This window comes from Aotus nancymaae, unplaced genomic scaffold (genome assembly GCF_030222135.1).
Source record: "Aotus nancymaae isolate 86718 unplaced genomic scaffold, 86718_ANA_hifiasm-v0.15.2.pri h1tg000016l, whole genome shotgun sequence".
In the NCBI taxonomy this organism is placed as follows: domain Eukaryota; kingdom Metazoa; phylum Chordata; class Mammalia; order Primates; family Aotidae; genus Aotus; species Aotus nancymaae.
The window spans coordinates 24,010,716-24,031,635 of record NW_026988428.1 but is presented as its reverse complement, the minus strand read 5'-3'; positions in this window follow the sequence as shown (position 1 = coordinate 24,031,635).

Genomic DNA, 20,920 nt, shown 5'->3' with positions numbered 1-20,920 from the left:
GCTGTTTTTGTTACTGTAGCCTTGTAGTATAGTTTGAAGTCAGGTAGTGTGATGCCTCCAGCTTTGTTTTCTTTTGCTTACTATTATCTTGGCTATGTGGGCTCTTTTTGGTTTCATATGAAATTTAAAGTAGTTTTTTCTAATTCTGTGAAGAAAATCAATGGGAGCTTGATGGGGACAGCATTGACTCTATAAATTACTTTGGGCAGTATGGCCATTTTCATGATATTGATTCTTCCTATCCATGAGCATGGAATGTTTTTCCATTTGTTTGTGTCCTCTCTTATTTCCTTGAGTGGTGGTTTGTATTCCTCCTTGAAGAGGTCCTTCATATCCCTTGTAAGTTGTATTCCTAGGTATTTTATTCTCTTTGTAGCAATTCTGAATGAGAGTTCACTCATAATTTGGCTGTCTGTTATTGGTGTATAGGAGTGCTTGTGATTTTTGCATACTGATTTTGTATCTTGAGACTTTGCTGAACTTGCTTATCAGCTTAAGGAGATTTTGGGCTGAGACAATGGGATTTTCTAAATACACAATCATGTCATCTGCAAACAAAGAATTTGACTTCCTCTCTTCCTATTCAAATACTCTTTATTTCTTTCACTTGCCTGATGTCCCTAGCCAGAACTTCCAAAACTATGTTGAATAGGAGTGGTGAGAGAGGACATCCTTGTCTTGTGCTAGTTTTCAAAGGGAATGCTTCCAGTTTTTGCCCATTCAATATGATATTGAGTGTGAGTTTGTCATAAATAGCTCTTATTATTTTGAGATAGGTTCTATCAATACTTAGTTTATTGAGAGTTTTTAGCATGAAAGGCTGTGAATTTTATTGAAGACCTTTTTTGCATCTATTGAGATAATCATTTGATTTTTGTCATTGGTTCTGTTTATGTGATGGATTACATTTATTGATTTGTATATGTTGAATTAGCCTTGTATCACAGAGATGAAGCTGACTTGATTATGATGGATAAGCTTTTTCATGTGCTGCTGGATTTGGTTTGCCAGCATTTTATTGAGAATTTTCACATTGATGTTCATCAGGGATATTGGCCTGAAGTTTTCTTATTTTGTTGTGTGTCTACCAGGTTTTGGTATTGTGATGATGCTGGCCTCAAAAAATGAATTAGGGAGGAGTCCCTATTTTTCTGTTGTTTGAAATAGTTTCAGAAGGAATGGTACCATCTCCTCTTTGTGCCTCTGGTAGAATTTGGCTGTGAATCTGTCTGGTTCTGGGCTTTTTTTAGTTGGTAGGCTATTAACTACTGCCTCAATTTCAGAACTTGTTACTGGTCTATTCAGGGATTTGACTTCTTCCTGGTTTAGTCTTCGGAGGGTATATGTGTCCAGGAATTTATCCATTTCTTCTAGATTTTCTAGTTTATTTGCATAGAGGTGTTTATAGTATTCTGTGATGATATCTTGTATTTCTGTGGGATGAGTGGTGATATCCCCTTTATCATTTTTCTTGTGTCTATTTGATTCTTCCCTCTTTTCTTCTTTATTAGTCTGGCTATAGGTCTATCTATTTTGTTAATCTTTTCAAAAAACCACCTCCTGGATTCACTGATTTATTTTGAAAGGTTTTTCGTGTCTATCTTCTTTAGTTCTGTTCTGATCTTAGTTATTTCTTGTCTTCTGCTAGCTTTAGAATTTGTTTGCTCTTGCCTCTCTAGTTCTTTTAATTGTGATGTTAGGGTGTCAATTTTATATCTTTCCTGCTTTCTCTTGTGGGCATTTACTGCTGTAAATTTCCTTCTAAACACTGCTTTAGCTGTGTCTTTGGGGCCATATTTTAAAGCTGCCACACTGGGTTTTATGCCAATGGAAGTATCTTACGATTCTACCTCAATAAATTCTGCCTGAGAAGTCACTGACTTTGAAACAGTATAGTGTTACCTACATGGCAGCAATTCTTAAGGTTCTGTATTGTGCTAATCCTGTGGTTCTCAACCTTGTCTATGCTTTAGAGTTATCTGGGAGAGATTTAAAATAATACCAGTAGCTGAACCCCACACCCAGAGATTTCTAGTTTACTTGATCTGGAATTGGCCTTGGGTATCAAGTATTTTTTAAGTGCTTAGTGTGTTGTTCCTTAGCATCTTGCTAGTTGTATCCTTCTTTCATTGATTTCTTTGGATGCTTCTGACTCAATGGTTTCAGAATTGGATCCTCAGGTCCCATCAATGAGAACAGGAAGAGCTGGGCAGCTGTGCTGCCCTCTGGAGTAGGCACAGAGGTTTTAAGGGGCTGCATCTCGCTGGTTTGTGGCAGTGTCACTGGTTTTTGGAAGGAGTTGAGCCTGTAAATGAGAAATGTGATGAGCAGGGTGGAGGTATAATGGAAGAGTAACAAAGGCTGTGCTCCGAAGGATGTACACAGATGATGTCTGACCTTCCTCTCTGTAAAAATCTCCACCACTTCTCAAACTTGTGAATAGCCTTTTACCCTTTTTCTGTAAAGTGTGATTTATCCCAAGGTTAATCACGATTAATTAATCAAGATTAATCCCTTATCCAGAAGGGAAGGAATTCACTTTGAGGAGTAGAGAGACATAGATTCTAGATCAAGTTTGGCCATGAATTTCCTGGGTGACCTGAAACAAAATGTATTGCCTATGTAGGCCTTAGTTTTCTCTGTGAAGTGGTGAGCTGATTTGGAAGAACTCTGTAGAAGCTATGAATTCTTCATCTTTAATGCTTAATACTTAATAATGCTTAATATTAATTTATTCTTAATATTTAAGTATTAAGTATTATTATACTACTTAATTGAATACTTAGTATAGCCCTTAAAGCTATTTGCTATTGACTCCTAATCACTCAGTGTGGAGATGTAAGAATATTGCTAAAACCACTTTCTTATTTTCATGTTTGGTGATACTGAACACATTCTTACTAAGTTAAATTATGTACCTTTATATATTAATAATGAGAATGTTAAATATTGGGCCAAAGTGACCTTTGTGACCTTCATTTTTTAAAGCTTAGAATTAAATGGCTGAATGTAATTTTTAATAGCTACCAAATCACATTTGTTTAATCACATTTTAATAGCATTTGTTTATTATAAGACTTTGTAGGATTAAATAAGAATTTTTTCAGTGTGGAGAGGAGTTTGGGGTTAGCAGCTCAGGGACTGAAAACTTAAGTTTTTGGTGGTAGCAGCTCATTATTTTAATAGCATTTGTTTATTATAATACTTTGTAGGATTAAATGAGAACTTTTTTCAGTGTGGAGAGGAGTTTGGGGTTAGCAGCTCAGGGACTTTGAAAACTTAAGTTCAAATGTGACAATCACCTTTTTTTAATCCAGAGCCACCTCATCAGATGTAGAGCTTTCTACCTTGAAAAAAACTAGAGATGTGGGTTATTTAATCCACCATCTCTTCACCAAACAATCAGAGGGAAATGTAATGGACAAAGGTTAAAGTATTATCTATATAAATTCGAGGTTAAAATGTGAACTTCCTGGAAAGAGTAGTCATTTAACCAACATCACCTATGTAGCACATAAGACATCTTTCCTCAAACCATGCCTGGGGAGTAACCTTAAAGTAGGAAACAATATTTTCTCTGTAACAACTTATATACATACCGGAATTTCTAACCTTATTCAAAGACTCACCCTGCCTTCCCAGTAAATTCAGGGAGTCCTCAATCACCCATACTCTTCTAGAAGTTCTTTCAGCCTTCTGTGACACCCAGGACTCCGCTACCATGTGTTGGTTTCTTTCTGCCCCACTGCTGATGCATGATGTCAGGCATCTCCAGATAGCATGACTCATTCCTGCTAACAAAACTGTCATCACTCAGAAGGACAGGAAGCTCTGTATCCTCCATCAAGAGAGTCAGCTGCTGCTACTGCCATTAGCTGAAGCCAGATGTGGGTCTCTGCTATGTCTAAGACCTGGACTCCTGCTGCTACTGGTTCTGCAGAGTGTGGGAGATGGCACTGGCCACCTCTCAAACCCCCGCCCTCTGCAAAGTCATATCGGGCCAGCACATCTCTAATATCTAATATTTTGTTACATTTATTTCTTTCCTCATAGGCCTATATCTGTTTATTAAGTGGTCTAATATTCTTTGTTTCTGTATGTCTGGTTTTTCTTTATTTAGCTGATGAAGTTAAATTCTGCCTATTATTTTGACTCAAGGAGAATCTCTTTCTGTTACTGGATTTCTTATTGTTTAATAATGTTCCCATGTGGCCACTCCTACTATTTTCCTAAGCTTGCTAAAATTTGCACTAGGAGTTTATTTTTCCATTTCACTAGTTTCTTTACTCTCCTGGTGATTATTAAATATTTGATTGATGTTTGCAATTATAATGACATAATGCTAGAGTATCCTTTTAGGGTAGTTTGTTTTTGCTCTTTTCCCTATTTTTTTTGTAATCTTGTGATTTTATTTATTTATTATTATTATTATTATTATTTTAGAGACAGGCTCTGATGTGGTTTTGCTGTGTCCCCACCCAAATCTCATCTTGAATTGTAACTCCCACAATTTCCATGTGTCATGGAAGGAACCTGTTGGGAGGTGATTGAATTATGGGAGAGAGTCTTTCCTGTGCTGTTCTTGTCATAGTGAATGAATCTCACAAGGTCTGATGGTTTTAAAAATGGGAGTTTCCCTGCACAAGCTCTCTTTTTGCCTGATGCCATCCATGTAAGATGTGACTTGCTCCTCCTTGCCTTCCGCCATGATTGTGAAGCCTCTTCAGACACGTGGAACTGTGGAACTGTGTCCATTAAACCTCTTTCTTTTGTAAATTGCCTAGTCTTGGGTATGTCTTTATCAGCAGGGTGAAAACAGACTAATACTTGGTCTCACTCTGTTGCCCAACCTGGAGTGCAGTGGCCAGATGATACCTCACTGTAATCTTGAACGCCTGTGCTCAAGCCATCCTCCCACCTTGGTGTCCCATGTAGCTGGGACTACAGGTGCATGCCACCATGCCCAGCTAATTCTTTAATTTTTTGTAGAGATGAAGTCTCACTATGTTGCCCAGGCTGGTCTTAAACTTCTGGCATCAAGCAGTCATCCTACCTCCCAAAGTGCTGGGTTATAAGTGTGAGCTACATTGTCTGGCCTATTTTTTTTTTATATATATTTTAAAATCTCAAGAAGATTCTACCTTAGTCTGTGTCAACATAAATCAAGCAAAATTGTTAGTTGAAAAACAGTTATGTAGACAATTTTATTTTCTTCCCCATTGACTCTTTTAAAGGAGCAAAAAATTATAAGCTTATCTGAAGCACAGTTGACAACATATTTGAAAGAGAAGAAAGGAGACAATTTTGCCAATGTAAGATACCACATGTTATAACTATAGGGCTATCGTTTTTTTAAAAAGCAAGAGATGAATTAACATTTTTACAATAGTAAGAAAATAATTGGGCTTTCACCATTATCTAATGATTCTTTCATTAAATATGCAATTACACAGTGAAGAAAGGAAACCACCATATAGTCTGTGAGGCTGATAAGAGGAAAGATTCACTGAATTTTAGGGCTGTTAAAAGGACATCTTGAAGATTTCTGTTTAAAGTGGGAGTCTGATGGTTAATTTTTGTCAACCTGTCAGGGCCATGATGTCCAGATAATTGACCAAACGTTGTTCTGGATGTTTCTATAAAGGCACTGCTATGGTTTGGATGACTCCCCCCAAACTCACGTTGAAATTTAATTGCCTTAGAACAGTAGGAGTGTTAATAAAAAAATTTTTCAAAAAATTTAATCACCATTGTAAGAATGTTAGAAGATAGGGCTTTAAGATTAGGCCATGAGAATTAATGTCCATGAGGGATGGATTCATGCCATTATGTTGGGAATGGGTCAGTTATCTCTGGAGTGTGTTCCTGATAGAAAGGATGAGTTCAGCCCAATTTTCTCTCTTTCCCTCACTCCCTCTCTTTGTCATGCCTTCTGCCCATATGATGCAGCAATAAGGCCCTAACCAGATGTAGCCCCTTGATCTTCTACATCCCATCCTCCAAAACTGAGCCAAAAAAGAGAAAAAATGTGTTTTTATAAATTATTCCCTCTCAAATATTCTGTTATAGCAGAGAAAAGGACTAATATGGGAGCTTTGGATGAGATTTACATTTAAATTGGTGAACTTTGAGTTAAAGCAGATTGCCCTTCATAATGTGAGTGGTCCTCATCCAATCAGCTGAAGGCTGAACAAAAACAAAATGGTCACCTTCCTGGAGCAAGAGTCAATTTTCCCTTCAGACATCATCTGCAACCTCAGCTCTTCCTGGTTGGTACGATAGACTGCCTTTGGACTCAAATTGCAACTCTTCCCTGAGTTTTCAGCCTGCCAGCCTCCCTTGTCAGATTTTGGACTTGCCAGACTGCCACAAATCACGTGAGCCAATTCCTCAATAAATCTCTTTCCATATACACATCCTATTAGTTCTGTTTCTCTGGAAAACCCTGGTTAATATATGTAGCCTAATATTTTTGTTTGTTTGGTTTTTTTTTGAAACAATCACAGTTGGCTGTTTTAAAAATCCAAAGCAATCTTGTCCCTCAGGCCAGTGGAAATCTCATGGTTAATCTGAAAGATGGCACAGAAGATGAATATATATTAATAGCATTAAATCTGAATGAAAAGTATTTATGGCCTAGGTAACTCAGAAAGCATTCATAAATCCTTCTGCTAGTTTTATTTACTTTTTACACATTAATTATTAATACTTGTAATGAAACAATAATACTATTATGCACTGGCAGAACCCTTTTCAGTACAGAGGACACCAAGCACTTTATGAGGTGCTGGGAGCCAGTTTCTGCTCTCAGTGCATATATAGTTCTCTGACTTGAGCCAGCCAGAGCGTAAGTAGCATTTATGCCTGAATTTCAGAAAAGGAGCTTTTGGAATTACCTTAAAACTATATTCACAATTCAAATACTGCTTATCTCCTCCCATGCAACCACCCAATTTTAAACCCCTTTTGTCTCTCTCATGGATCATTTTAATAGTCTTAAAACTGATCTCCCTGCATGTTGTCCCTCTGTAACTTGTTCCTAAACAGGAGCTACAGAGATCCAATTAAAATACTGGATCATGTCCTCTCTCTGCTGCAAACACTCCACTGTTTCCCCAACTCATTCAAAATAAGAGCCAAAGTCCTCCAAGTGTCTTGTGAGGCCTTAAGGATCTGTCTTCTTTTTACTGCTCTCATCACCTTCAGTTATTTCCCTTGTTTGCTTTGCTTCAGCCACACTTGGCTCTTTGCGGGTCCTTGGAAACACTTGTTAGTCTTCTGCTCCAGGAATATGCATTTACATGCATGTTCTCCCTGCCTGGAATACTTTTCAGTATTTCTTCAAGAGCTACATAGCTGTCTCCTTTTCTTTTAGAAGTGTATTCATTAAGGTAATGCTAGATTCTATACCAAGAAAATCTCAAAATGTCAGTGGCTTAACAAAACAGAAGTTTATCTCTCACCTATGCAATGCTCCTGGATAGCAGGTGGTTTTCCTGTATGTGGTGACTCTGGGACCCAGGCTCCTTCCACCTTGGTGCTCTGCAGTGTCTTTACAGAGGTCTCTAAGTCCTCTGTTTCCAGCTTGAACAAGAGGAAAAAGTGTATAAAACATACATCGCTCTACTCACATTCTCTTGAAAGAACAATCAGTCACATGGCCAATCTGGATTTAAAGAGAACTGTGATTGTAGTCACCGGCTTTGCAGCACATTCCAGCAAGAAACTAACACTATACATAGAGAGCAAGAACTCATATGGCAGCTAGCCATTGCTGCTACAAACTACCCTCTGGCCACCAAATATCTGTGTGGCCCCTTCCCTAAAGGAGACAACACAAATTTCCAGCCATGACAAAGTCCGGTAACTCTGGCTAATGTGGCTCCTTTGGTTCAGAGACCTATGAATTTAAAGACACATTTTTTTTTTCTCCACTTCCTGCATCCACCAACCTCATACAGCAAATATGGACCAGGAAGAAGATTGGACAAAGGAAGACTGGCAGCAACTGGTCCTTAGCAATGAGGAATCCAACTGGTAGACATTATGAAGTCTCTCTGCCCTTGGATGGAGCAGATTTCTTCGTTACACTGGGGTCCTGCTATGTAGGAATAAATCCCTTTTTTGTGTTCTCTATGGTCCTTGGCTCTGCTCTCTGTGATGTTCTTTGTCGATTATACTTCCTGGCAATATCTGAGATTGGCATCAAGGAACATGACCTCCTTGGAGCTTGCACAGCCTTCACACCTGCTTCCTACTGGTAGATATTTGAGATCAGGGGGTAATTTTTACAGCCACAGACTTTTTAAGACAGAATTTACTGTTTCTGTGAATTTTGGGGGAACATGATTCCCCTGATTTCCATTCAGTTCAGTGTGACAGTAACCATATCCAAAGTTCTTTCCTAGAAATGATGCTTAAGACTGCTCTGGTTTCTTTCCTTGGATTTGCTTTTCCCTGTACTTTTCTGTCTTAATTTAATGCAGTTAACTTGAAGCTCTTTGAAGCAGTAGGGTTTGTGGAAAGAGAATTCAGTTGCTATGATCTTTGCTTCAACCTTGCAAACCTCTACTGAACCAAGACAACTCAAGAGCATTTTTGCTGAAAGCATTTTAGGTCCTATCACCTACTGCTTGTTGTCTAGAGGCAGTCAATTTTCCAAACCGGCAAGACCCTAAACTCACCTTGATTTCTAGATTCTTTTAATCTTTCATTTCTGCTTGCAAACCAGCCAATTGTTCCTGAACACATTTCTTCCTTGTAACCCTTGTTCAATGCAGAAAGGAGCATTCAGCATCTTTTATGGCCTTAGTTATATCCTCCAAAATTCATATATTGAAGCCCTAACCCTCAATGTACTAAACATAGAGAGAGGGCCTTTAAGGAAGTAACTAAAGTTAAAGGAGGTCACAAGGGTGGGGCCCTAATCAAATAGGACTGGTGTTCTTATAGGAAGAGGAAGAGGCCCAGGAGTGTGCATGCACAGAGAAAAGGACATGTGAGATGACAGAGAGCAGGTGGCCATCTACAAGCCAAGGAGAAAGGCCTCCCCAGAGCCAATCCTGCTGGCATGTTGCTCTTGGATTTTCAGCCTTTACAACTCTGAGAAAATAAATTTCTGTTGTTAAAACCATCCAATCTGTGGTATTTTGTTATGACAACCATAGCAGACTAATATAGAATCTACAGAATCTATTGACATTCTTTTTTTTTTTCCTAAGACTGAGTCTTGCCCTGTTGCCCAGGCTGAAGTGCAGTGGTGCAATCTCAACTCACTGTAACCTCTGCCTCCCAGGTTCAAGTGATTCTCGTGCCTCAGCCTCCCAAGTAGCTGGGACTACAGGTGCCCGCCACCACGCCTGGCTAATTTTTCTATTTGTAGTAGAGATGGAGTTTCACCATGTTGGCCAGGGTGGTCTTGAACTCCAGAGCTCAAGTGATCCGCCCACCTCGGTCTCCCAAAGTGCTGGAATTACAGGCGTGAGCCACCATGCCCGGCCGACATTCTGTCTTTCAAAGAACTTACTCTAATGCTACAGGATCACTAGGTACTTGTTCTGTCTTTCAAGTGTCCATAGTAAAACTATGTAACATAGCTCTCTGCTTCCAGATTCTAATGTCTATTTTGAACCACCTGTTACTTGACTACTAAAACAATGCCTTATGTTTTAGTTTTGAGTTTTGATTATACCACTTCAAGAAATCAGTTTCTGCAACCTGCAGACCTCAACTTTTTGGAAGCTTAATGTAAAGGAAGTTTACTTCTCACTCATGTAATAATACAATGTGGGTGTTCCTGGTTGACGGTGGCCGTCCTCCATCAGGGACTTGCCCCCTTTAATCTCATTGCTCTACTGTGTTTTAGACCTGCACTGTCTAATACGGTGCCACATGTGGCTACTGAGTACTTGGAAAGTGGTTGGTAGCTCTTGAAATGTACTTTAAGTGTAAACTACATAGATTTTGAAAAAAAAAGAATAGAAATTATCTCTAATATTTTTCATGTTGAATCCATACTGAAATAATATTGAGAAATATTGCGTTTGGAAAAATGTATTCTTAAAATGAATTTCATGTGTTTCTTTTTATTTATACAGAAAATACAGAAGAACATATATGGCTCACTTTATATTTCTGCCAGATGGAACTGTTCTGAGGCCTCATAGTCTTCTGTTTCAGCTGGCAGAAGAGGAAAGAGACAGGAGAGAAGGCACGTCTAATTCATTAAAACTCCAATCTGGAGGTAAGAGAAGGCACTTGTATTCAAATTCCATTGGTGATAATTACTTACATAGCTACGTCTACATGCAATAAGGGCTGGGAAATGCAGTCCTGGCTCAGAGGCCAGCTCTGAGCAATAATTCTGCACTAAGAAGGGAAGCATGGATTTTTGTCGACAGCTAGTTCTAACTGCCACAAGGCCTTTACTCAGACATCACCTCCTCTGCGAAGTCCTCCCTGGTCACCACAACTACCCCGAGCTTTCACTTTCCGCTTTTCCCATCTACCTTGTCTGTTTTGTTTTGTCTTTCTCTAGAATGTTTCCACCATTTGGCACCTTGCATGCTTTCTTAATTTTTTCATTTTCTGCCTTTCTCTTTATGCATATGAAGTCCACGAAGTCATCCTGTTTTGTCTGTATATTCAGTGCTATGTGTCTAGTGCCTGGAACTGTGCTGCCATGTATGAGGCACTCAAGGATTGTATGCCGACCCAAAGATGATGAGCCTTATTGACCTGATAAACCACAAATAAAGCTTTGAGGAAGACATTTTGGGTCCTTGTGATAACATAGTCCAGAAACTCATTAGTATGGTTCAGATAAGTGATGTACTATGTTCTATCAGGACACGTAGTTATGAGAAAACCAGGGTTAGACATAACGGTACTATCAGCTTACCTCACAGATGTCGAACTGGCTGTCCTTGAGCTGAAATGACACCTTGGTGTTTTTTGTTGTTGTTTTTGTTCTTCACAGTATTCAAATACTTTTTTTTCAGAATTTTAATTTTTAATCTATTTTTACTAGTGGCTAACTTGATTCTTTTACATTGAAAAACAAGATTCTATTTTTTCTATTTTTTCTTTGGCTGTTTTGTAAGTCATACTCTTTAGTTATTATTTTAAAAATTGTACCATACCAGCATACTATTACTGCTGCTACTGCTGCTACTAAATACTTTGTGGGGTTAAAAAGAAGTCAGGACATAATTTTTTTACAGCAGATCTATGTAAGCTGGGAGGAAGAATATCAGAGTAAAGTTTCTAACTTCCTTGTATTGTTTGGAGAGAATTAAAACATTAACTTGTGGACTTTGTTATCATTTAAAAGAGAACCAATAGACTAGACATAGAGTCTGTAATCTTTAACCAATAGAAGGGGGAAAAAATCAAGTAAGAAAGCAAATTACAATTTCACTCCTAGGTTTATACCCAAAAGAATCTAAAGCAGGGACTTAGATACTGTAAACCCATGGTACTTGAAGCATTATTCATAATAGCCAACAGGGAGAAACAACCCAACTGTTTATCAGCAGATGAATGGATAAATAAAATGTGGCATATACATGCAATGAAATATTAGTCATAAAAGGAACAAAGTTCTGCTACATGGTACAACACTGATGAACCTTGAAGACTTTATGCTAAGGGAAATAAGACACAAAAGAATAAAGATTATATGATTCATTTACATGAAATATTTAAAATAGGCAAATTCCTAGACACAGAAAGTACATCAGAGCTTACCAGAGGCTGAGGAAGGGAGGAGAGTTACTACTTAAAAGTTGCAGTTTCTGCACGGAGGAGGTGATAAAATTTTGCAAATGGTGGTGATGGTTGCACAACATTGTGGATGTAGTAAAGCATTGAATTGTATATTTAAAAATGGTTAAAATGGCAAGTTTATGATATATATTCTTTAACCACAAAATTTTAAAAATGATGGTAAATCAATAGTTAACCTGAAGGAAGAATAAGAAAATAGAAAAAAAGCACAGTAAAGTACAAGCAACGTGATGGAAGCAGTATCAGGTAACAATTTTGGTAATTCAGCTGAATACAGCAGCGAAAAAGTAGAGATCATTAGATATAAAATCGCAAAATCCACTTGCATGTTTGTAAAAGACATACCTGAAATAATAAGGATAAAGGAAGTTTAAAAGTAAAAGAATAAAAAAAGACATACTAGGAAAATGCCAAAAGAAAGGTGAGATTTCTGTATCAAAATTGGCTTAAACTTTAAGACAGAAAGTACTGTTAAAGATACAGATGTTGGTGAGGATGTGGAGAAAAGGGGCAGCTTATTCACTGTTGGTGGGAATATAAATTAGTACAACCTCGATAGAAAACAGTATAGAGATTTCTCGAAGAACTCAAAACAGAACTACCATTTGATCCAGCAATCTCACTATTAGGTATCTACCCAAAGGAAAAGAAATTATTATATCAAAAAGGGACCTGCTCTCCTATGTTTATTGCAGCACTATTCACAACAGCAAAGATATGATATGAAGCTAAGTGCCCATCAATGGATGATTGTATAAAGAAAATTATATATGTGTGTGTGTGTGTGTGTGTGCGCGCATGCAAGTGTGCATGTGTGTGTGTGTACAGTTGAAAACTACTCAGTCATAAAAATAAATGAAATCATGTTATTAGCAGCAACATGGGTAGAACTGGAGGCCATTATCTTCAGTGAAACAACTCAGAAACACAAAGTCAAATACTGCATGTTCTCTGGGAGGCAGAGGTTGCGGTGAGCCAAGATTGCGCCACTGCACTCAAGCCTGAATGATAAAGCAAGACCCTGTTTAAAAACAACAACAAAAAAACACAAAACAATAACTAAACAAAAACAAATACTGCAAGTACTCATAAGTGAAAGCCAAATAATGTTATAATGTTACACATGAACATAGAGTGTGGAATCATAGATAATGGAGACTCAGAAAGGTGAGAGGGGTGAGAGATGAGGAATTACCTAATGGGCACAATGTACATTATTTAGGGGATGTTTACACTAGAGTCCAGACTTTACCACCACTACACGATATATCCATGTAACAACACAGCACTTGTAGCTCTTAAATTTATTTATTTATTTTTTTAAAGTACTGTTAAACATAAAAAAAGCCAGCCAGGTGCAGTGGCTCACACCTGTAATCCCAGCACTTTGGGAGGCCAAGGCGGGTGGTTCATGAGGTCAGGAGGTCGAGACCATCCTGGTCAACATGGTGAAACCCATCTCTACTAAAAATACAAAAAGTTAGCTGGGTGTGGTGCTGTGTGCCTGTAGTCCCAGCTACTGGGGAGGCTGAGACAGGAGAATTACTTAAAACCCAGGAGGCAGAGGTTGCAGTGAACTGAGGGTGCCACTACACTCCAGCCTGATGACAGAGTGAGTCTCTGTCTCAAAAAAAAAAAAAATGATAAAAGGAGTCACAATGCAATGCTAAACAGTTAAAGAGAAAGTTCTAATAATTCTAAATTTGCAGGACTCAATAAAATATATAAAACACAATAGAAAATTTATAAAGCCTTAAAATACAGAGAGCAAATTTGATATAACTATGGAATTAGATAAATCTGATATTCAGATGAAAGATTTCAATATACATCTGTTAATTCTTTAAAGTTGTACAAAACAAAAATGAATATATGGATGACTCAAATCATACATTTAATAACCTTGAGTTAATGGATATATTTAAGACTATGTACTCAACATTTATAAAATATGTGTTCTTCTCAAGAACATAGGAATATTGAAACAAAAAACTCAAATTTGATCATGTGTTAGGCCATAAAGTAAGCTGTAAGAAATTAGCAGGTATCACGTAACTTACATTTTTTGCCAACAATGCAATCTAGTATAAAATCACAGCAAAAATAGTTCTAAAATGCAAAATCTCATACATTTGAAAATTTAAAAATATGCATTTCTAAATAACTCTTAGTCAAGAAGGAATAATAATGAAAATGAAAATAGACTTAGACATCAGTGATAATAAAAATGCTAAAAATAATAACTGGGACAATAAGCAAGAACACCATTTAGAGGGAAATTTTAAATAATAAATACTCCTTTTTTAGAAAAAAGAAAGTTGGCCAGACATGGTGACTCATGCCTGTAATCACAACACTTTAGGAGGCCAAGGCAGTAGGATCACTTGAGGCCAGGAGTTCATGACCAGCCTGGGCAACACAGAGAGACCCTGGCTTACACAAAATATAATAAAACAATTAGCCAGTGTGGTGGTGCATGCTTGTAGTCCTAGCTACTCAGGAGGCTGGGAAGGGATGATAACTTCAGCCCAGAAAGTTGAGGCTGCAATGAAATATGATCGTACCATTGCACTCCAGCCTGTATGACAGAGCAAGATGTTGTCTCTATTAAAAATAAAAAAGAAAGAAAAAATAAAAAGTAGATTGAAAATAAAAAGTCAAGGCATAGTTAGAAAAAAATGGAATAAACCAAATGAAAGTAAAATATAAATATAAGATCAGAAATTAATGTACAATAAAGCAGAGATTCAAGGCAGAAGATAAATCCTCAAATTCTACACCTACGTATATATCCCAGACAGTCTTACACATGTACATCAGGTAAAAGAGACATAAATGACTGTAAATACATTACTAAAATTGAGATTAAAATGGCATAAGCAAAAGTTACAGGTAATAAAAATTGACTCAAAAAGAAACAGAAAATCTGAATAAACTTATATATTTTAAATAATTTGAATTAATAATTAAAAGCCTTCCCATAAAGAAAACTTTATCTAGTCTCAGATGGACTTACTAGTTAATTCTACCAAGAATTTCAGAAGTAATATTACCAGTAATACATGACAGTTTTCAGAAGACAGATATTTAAAAAAAAAAAACACTTCCCAAGTCATTTTTAATATTTTCAAGTCAGCATTTCCCTGATAATAAACATGTTAAAAGATAAGAAAACTAAAGACAAGAACATAGACCAAAAAATTTTTAACAAAATATTAGCAAACCAAATCCAGCAATACATAAATAATATCTTATGACCATATTTGATTTATTCCAGAAGTACAAGGATGGTTTAGCCCTCAATAATCAATTAATGTAATTCACCATATTGAAAGAGCAAAGAAGGAAAACCAAATTATCATCTTCATAGATGCAGTAAAAATATTTTTAAAAAATTCAACACTCATTAATGATTAAAAAAAAAAAAACCCTGGAAAACTAGAAATAGAAGAAAATTTCAACCTGGTAAATGGAGCCAGTGAAGAACCTATGACTAGCATCGTACTTAATAGTAAAGACTGGGCTGGGTGTGGTGGCTCATGCCTGTAATCCCAGCACTTTGGGAGGCCAAGGTGGATGGATCATGAGGTCAGGAGTTTGAGACCATCCTGGCCAACACAGGAAACCCCATCTCTACTAAAAATACAGAATTTAGCCAGGCATAGTGGGGCAATGGATGCAGCAAACCACTACCATGGCATGTGTATACCTATGTAACGAGCCTGAACATTCTGCACATGTACCCCAGAACTTAAAGTATAATAAATAAATAAATAATCAATTACTATTTACATAGTATAAAAATAAAACATCTAAAAATACATTTAACAAGATATATGACCGGTTTGCATAGTGTAACAGTTATCATGTTCGCCTCACACAAGATATATGTAATACTTGAACATAGAACAGTACCAAACATTTCTGAGAAAAACAAAAGAAAATTGAAAAAGAAAAAACAAAGATATATATCATGTTCATGGATTGGAGGAACCAATGTTACTAAAATTTAAAAATTTTCCAAATTGATATATCAATTTAACATAATTCCAATTAAAATTTCTATAGGATTTCTTTTGTAGATCTTAGCAAATTTATTATGAAATTTATATAGAAATGTAGGTGGCCAAAAATATTCAATACAATTTAAAAAATTAAGAACTAAGAAAATTTATACTATCTAATTTTTAAGTACCATAAAGTTAAGAACTCAAGATCATGAATACTAGCATAAGAATAGACATATAGATTGATGGGCTAGAATAGAGAGTTCAGAAATAGATACATATATACAACTACTTGATTTTTAAAATAAAGATTTCAAGGTACTTTAATGGATAAAATGGTAATATTTTCAACAAATGGCATTAAAATAACTGGGTATCCACATGGAATAAAATAAAATATCAGCATATACATCACATTACGCACAAAAATTATCTTGAAATGGAGAATCACAAACCTAAATGTCAAAGCCAAAATGATAAAAGTTCTATAAGAAGCTATAGGAGACAATCTTTGTGAACTTGGAGTAGGCAATAATATCTTAGGACATAAGAAGTGCAAATCATAAAATTAGGGAATAGGATAAATTAGACTTCCTCATAATTAGGAACATTTGTTCTTTGAAAGAAATAGTTAAGGAAATGAAAGCCATAACACAGATTGAAAGAAATTATTCTCAATACACATATATAAAAAATACTTGTATCAAGAATATGTAAAGAACTCTCACAACTCAAAAACAAGACAATTCAATAATAAATGAGCAAAATATTTGAAAAGATACTTAGTCAAAAAAGATATACAAATGGCCAATAAGCACATAAAAAGATGCTGAGAATTATTGGCCATCAGAAAAATGCAAACAAAAGCTACAGTGATGGAATGTCTTGAAAAAGGAAAGGTACTAACAATATAAAATGTTGGCAAAGATATGGTACATCTGTAATTCTCATACATTGCTGGAGAGAAAGTACAATGGTACACAACAGTTTCTTATAAAGTCAAACATGTAATTATCATTTATCTGGCAATTCCATACCTAGGGATTTCTCTAAGTAAAATAAAAGTACATATCCACATAAAGCTTTGTTTGTGAAATTTGTAGCAACTTTATTCATGATAGTGCCAAACTGAAAACAACCTAAATGTCCATCAAGAAGTGAATGAATAAACAAACTGTGGTATAGCCACACAGTGGACTATTACTCAGCAATAAAGAAAAAGAGAAAGGAATATACAACATGCAAGAATTTCAAATGTATTATTTGTGCAGAAAAAGAGCCATTAAAAAAAGAAAGGATGTACTGTATGATTCCATTTACTTGGAATTCTAGAAAATGCAAAATAAACTCTGGAGACAGAAAGTAGACAAATGGTTTCCTAGGGCTAGGAGGGAGATAGGATTGATTGCAAAGGGGCATAATGAACGTTAGCATAAGAGGTGCACAAGACTGGGCAAGCAGTTCCAGACCTGAGTATACATCTGAGAGCAAGGCATGCCCAAACTTGCTGGATTCAAATCACACAGCTTATTATTCTCAGTGTTGGCTTGAATTCTGGCAGGGTGAAGCTGAGTGTTTCCTCTGCTTCATATGATTGTAACTGGGGTGATTTGTGTGGCTGGATTCAATGGGTAGCTCAGTTGGGAGCTGCAACATGCAAAGCCTTTGTCTCTCAGGGACACTTTCCGTATCATTCAGTGTTTAGCCTGGACTTTCTGACATCATGGTAGCTAGACAACAGTTTAGTTCATCTTTTTATCTAACCCTTGCTTTTTCCCTTCAGTCCATTCCCTAAACTCCAAAGAAACATAAGACACAAGACATGCTCATGAAGTTCTCTCTAGCTCCTCTGCTTACCTTCTACCCATCAAAATTTTTCTCATCTTGCAAGCCATCTCAACTATCACTTTCTTGATGAAGTCTAGGACATTTCCCCATACCCTTTAATAGCAGCACATCAGTTACTTCTTGGCTCTCCACAGAATGCTATTTGTTCCTCTGTCTTGGTTTATCTTGTGGTGTGTTTTTGTTCATTCTGTCTTCTGTCTTGTGGTTTTTTCAGCTATTTAGTTGCTCTGGGAAAAGCCTGACTTTACCCCATGAGTACTATTCTGGGAACTACTTTTGTGTGGTCTTGAGAACATCTCTTCAGACACATGTCCTTTTTAGGTGTCTCAACTTTCATAAGAGAATGTCAACTCTTTCTATTTGGACTGACCAATGAAACCATATGAAATTGAGCACTGTAAAATAATTTGTACTTCAACTTCTTGTCAGAGGTTATAACCCAGAAATCTCTGCTACCCAGAATCTATCAAAAGCTCACTTATGAAAAGTAATATAGATGGAGAATTGCCTGAAGGATATGCCGTCCATCCTTTCTCTAGACACATTCAATTTTACTCCCGGATTAGGCCAAACCAAGAGAGACCTGCAGCCTGAAATACTTTAGTTTTCGTTCCCTAGAGAATCGCTTTAATGGAATTGCTCTCAGCATTATGCCATAGGCTTTCATTTTGAAGGACATTATGAGGAAAAGCCTGTTTACCTTTTTGCCAATAAATTTGAAAATCTAGATGAAATAGGTGATTTTCTAAAAAAATTGTGGCTTATTAAAATTAACTCAAGTGGAGTTAGAAAAACCTGGAAAGACTGATGACCATGACCAAGGAGAGAATTGAAGAGATGGCTGAATATTTATTCTCCACCAGAGCTAAGCCTTCCCCCAACTTTTTTTTTTTTGTTAGTGGCTATCTACTGTTTATTTAGCTAGCAATCCTTTGTCTCTCCCTATCTCTTTCTCTTTGTTTGTTTTTTCTTTCTTTCTTTTATATTTTGGTATAAGTACCATGCTTTCCTTTGGAGATGGATCTCTCTCACTCCAATTGTATGATACTATGATAGCAGAAAACAATTGTACACTGACTCAGGAATTAAACCTATGTTTGAGCATAGTAGCATATATCCTTGTATATATTGATCCAGGTGACCCAACAAAGTTAATTGAGCCCTGTCTCATAATATGCAGTATTGTATTTGTGGGAAAAGATCTCTTCTGGGTTTCTAAATGCCAATGGTATAAGCCTAGAACTGGGTATGGTCACAGCTACCTCTCCCATATAGATTAAGCTGATCTGCAATGAGAGAGAGAAAGAGAACTCAGAGAGGGATAGGGGTGTGGGGATGGTATACAGTGACAAAGACAGACACACACACAGTTAGAAACCTCTGACTGACCAAGAAATTGAGACTGAGACAGTCAGAGATGCATCAGACATGGAACTTAGACATAGACATAGAAATAAAGAAAAAGAGAAAGATCCCAACATTGTTTGAGTTATCAGTGCTACTCCTGGCCTTTCTACATGTGACATAATAAATTTTTTAAATTTCTTTTTTTTTCATTTTGCTAAAGCTAATTTTATTTAGTCATCTTTCACTTGCAGGTGAACTACCTTTGACCCAAATGGTTTTATCAGTGAATTAAAATAATAATTAAGGAACAGATAATTCTTTTCTTCTTTTTGCTATTCCAAAGCAGAGGGGAAAACCTTGTAAAATGTTTCTACCTGTTTTATAAAGCTAGCATAACTATGATATAAAAACTGAAAAATCGTAGCATATGAAAACAATGAGTATAATGACTATAGATGTATATATCCTAAATGTAAGCAGAAGACATCTATCTTTATCCTCACAGGCTGGTTCCATCTGGCCCTACATTATTCACTGGAGAACTTACCCTCTTCTCTGGTTTACACAGAACACACAGTCACATTGTCGCTGTCAAGATAGACAAGGTTTTGCTGTAATAATAAATAAGCCCAAGTTCTCAGTGGTTTCAAACAATGAAAGCCTATTTCTTGCTTGCTCTTCCCAGGGCCAGCTGGGGATTTCCTCACTGAGGACTATACAGGCTTTCAGAGTATCAACTATTCGGCACATTACTTAGTGATTGCTACAAGAGAAAGGAAACATGGAGGATATTTGGGCTCTTGAAGCATATCACAGAGATGATATGCATAATTTCCACTTACATGTCATTGGTCAAGGGAAGTCACATGTCTGCATCTAACTTTTAAAGGTTGATTAAGAGCAATCCTACTTTCACCCCAGAAGTAGAAAGAACTGGAATATTTGCAAACAGTCTTAATGATTATCAGAGAACTAGTTTCTATTAAACAATTATTTGGTTCACTTTGCTTTCTACATTCAAAATATAACTGTCCCCTTTGTAAGGGAGACTATTCAAAATTCCCAGAGTGTAACAAGACCAGACTCAACATCCAGGATCTCTGGGTGATGTGTGATGGTCTTTTCATGAAGGCAAAGTAATGCCTAACAGTCTCTATCAGGCGTGGATGTGGTTTCTCTCCATCTGGAAACTTATGAATTAAAATGTTATCTGCCCTTCACATACTCAGTATACACAGGTGTTGGGCAACACAATAAACACTTTCAGAGGAACAGGAAAAGAGCCTGTTTTCTGGATGTGGGGGTTATTCCTTGACCAAGTCCTGATTTGCCTCTCTTGACCATTATTCTTCATTGTGCCTAGCTTCTACCTCTAAGAAATTCATCCTTTTTTCCATTATTGTCTTCAGTGACATCTGAAATGAGCACTGGGGACTATGTCTTTTGTTGGGGCAATTGGCTTTATCAGTCCATTTTCTGTCAATAGAAGATTGGGGTCTGTGGTTGTCTTAAATACAGAATAGTTATAATCATTTTCAGTCCAAGTTGTTGGTACTTTTGTAGTACAAATTGCTCAAAAACATAGACTGCTTCTTTCCTATTAGATTTCAGTAAGCTCCATGTGCCGATAGGTGTAACCACTGTTCTTTTCAGTACATAATTCTGATAGTTGCTATATGCTTTGTTTACGTGATCTCATGCCAAATGATTTCTCACCATACAGCATGGGTTTTCATGTTTTCTTGATCTAGCACTGCTTCTTTACCACCTATCTTCCATTTCTTAATACGATGCCAAATATTTTATTTCTTTTAATGTAGCAATATTCTATGCTATCACTTTCCATATCCATTAGGATAGCCTGCGTTATGCTGTGATAACAAACAATCTACAAATTTTGGTGATCTAAGACAGCACGTATTTATTTCTCA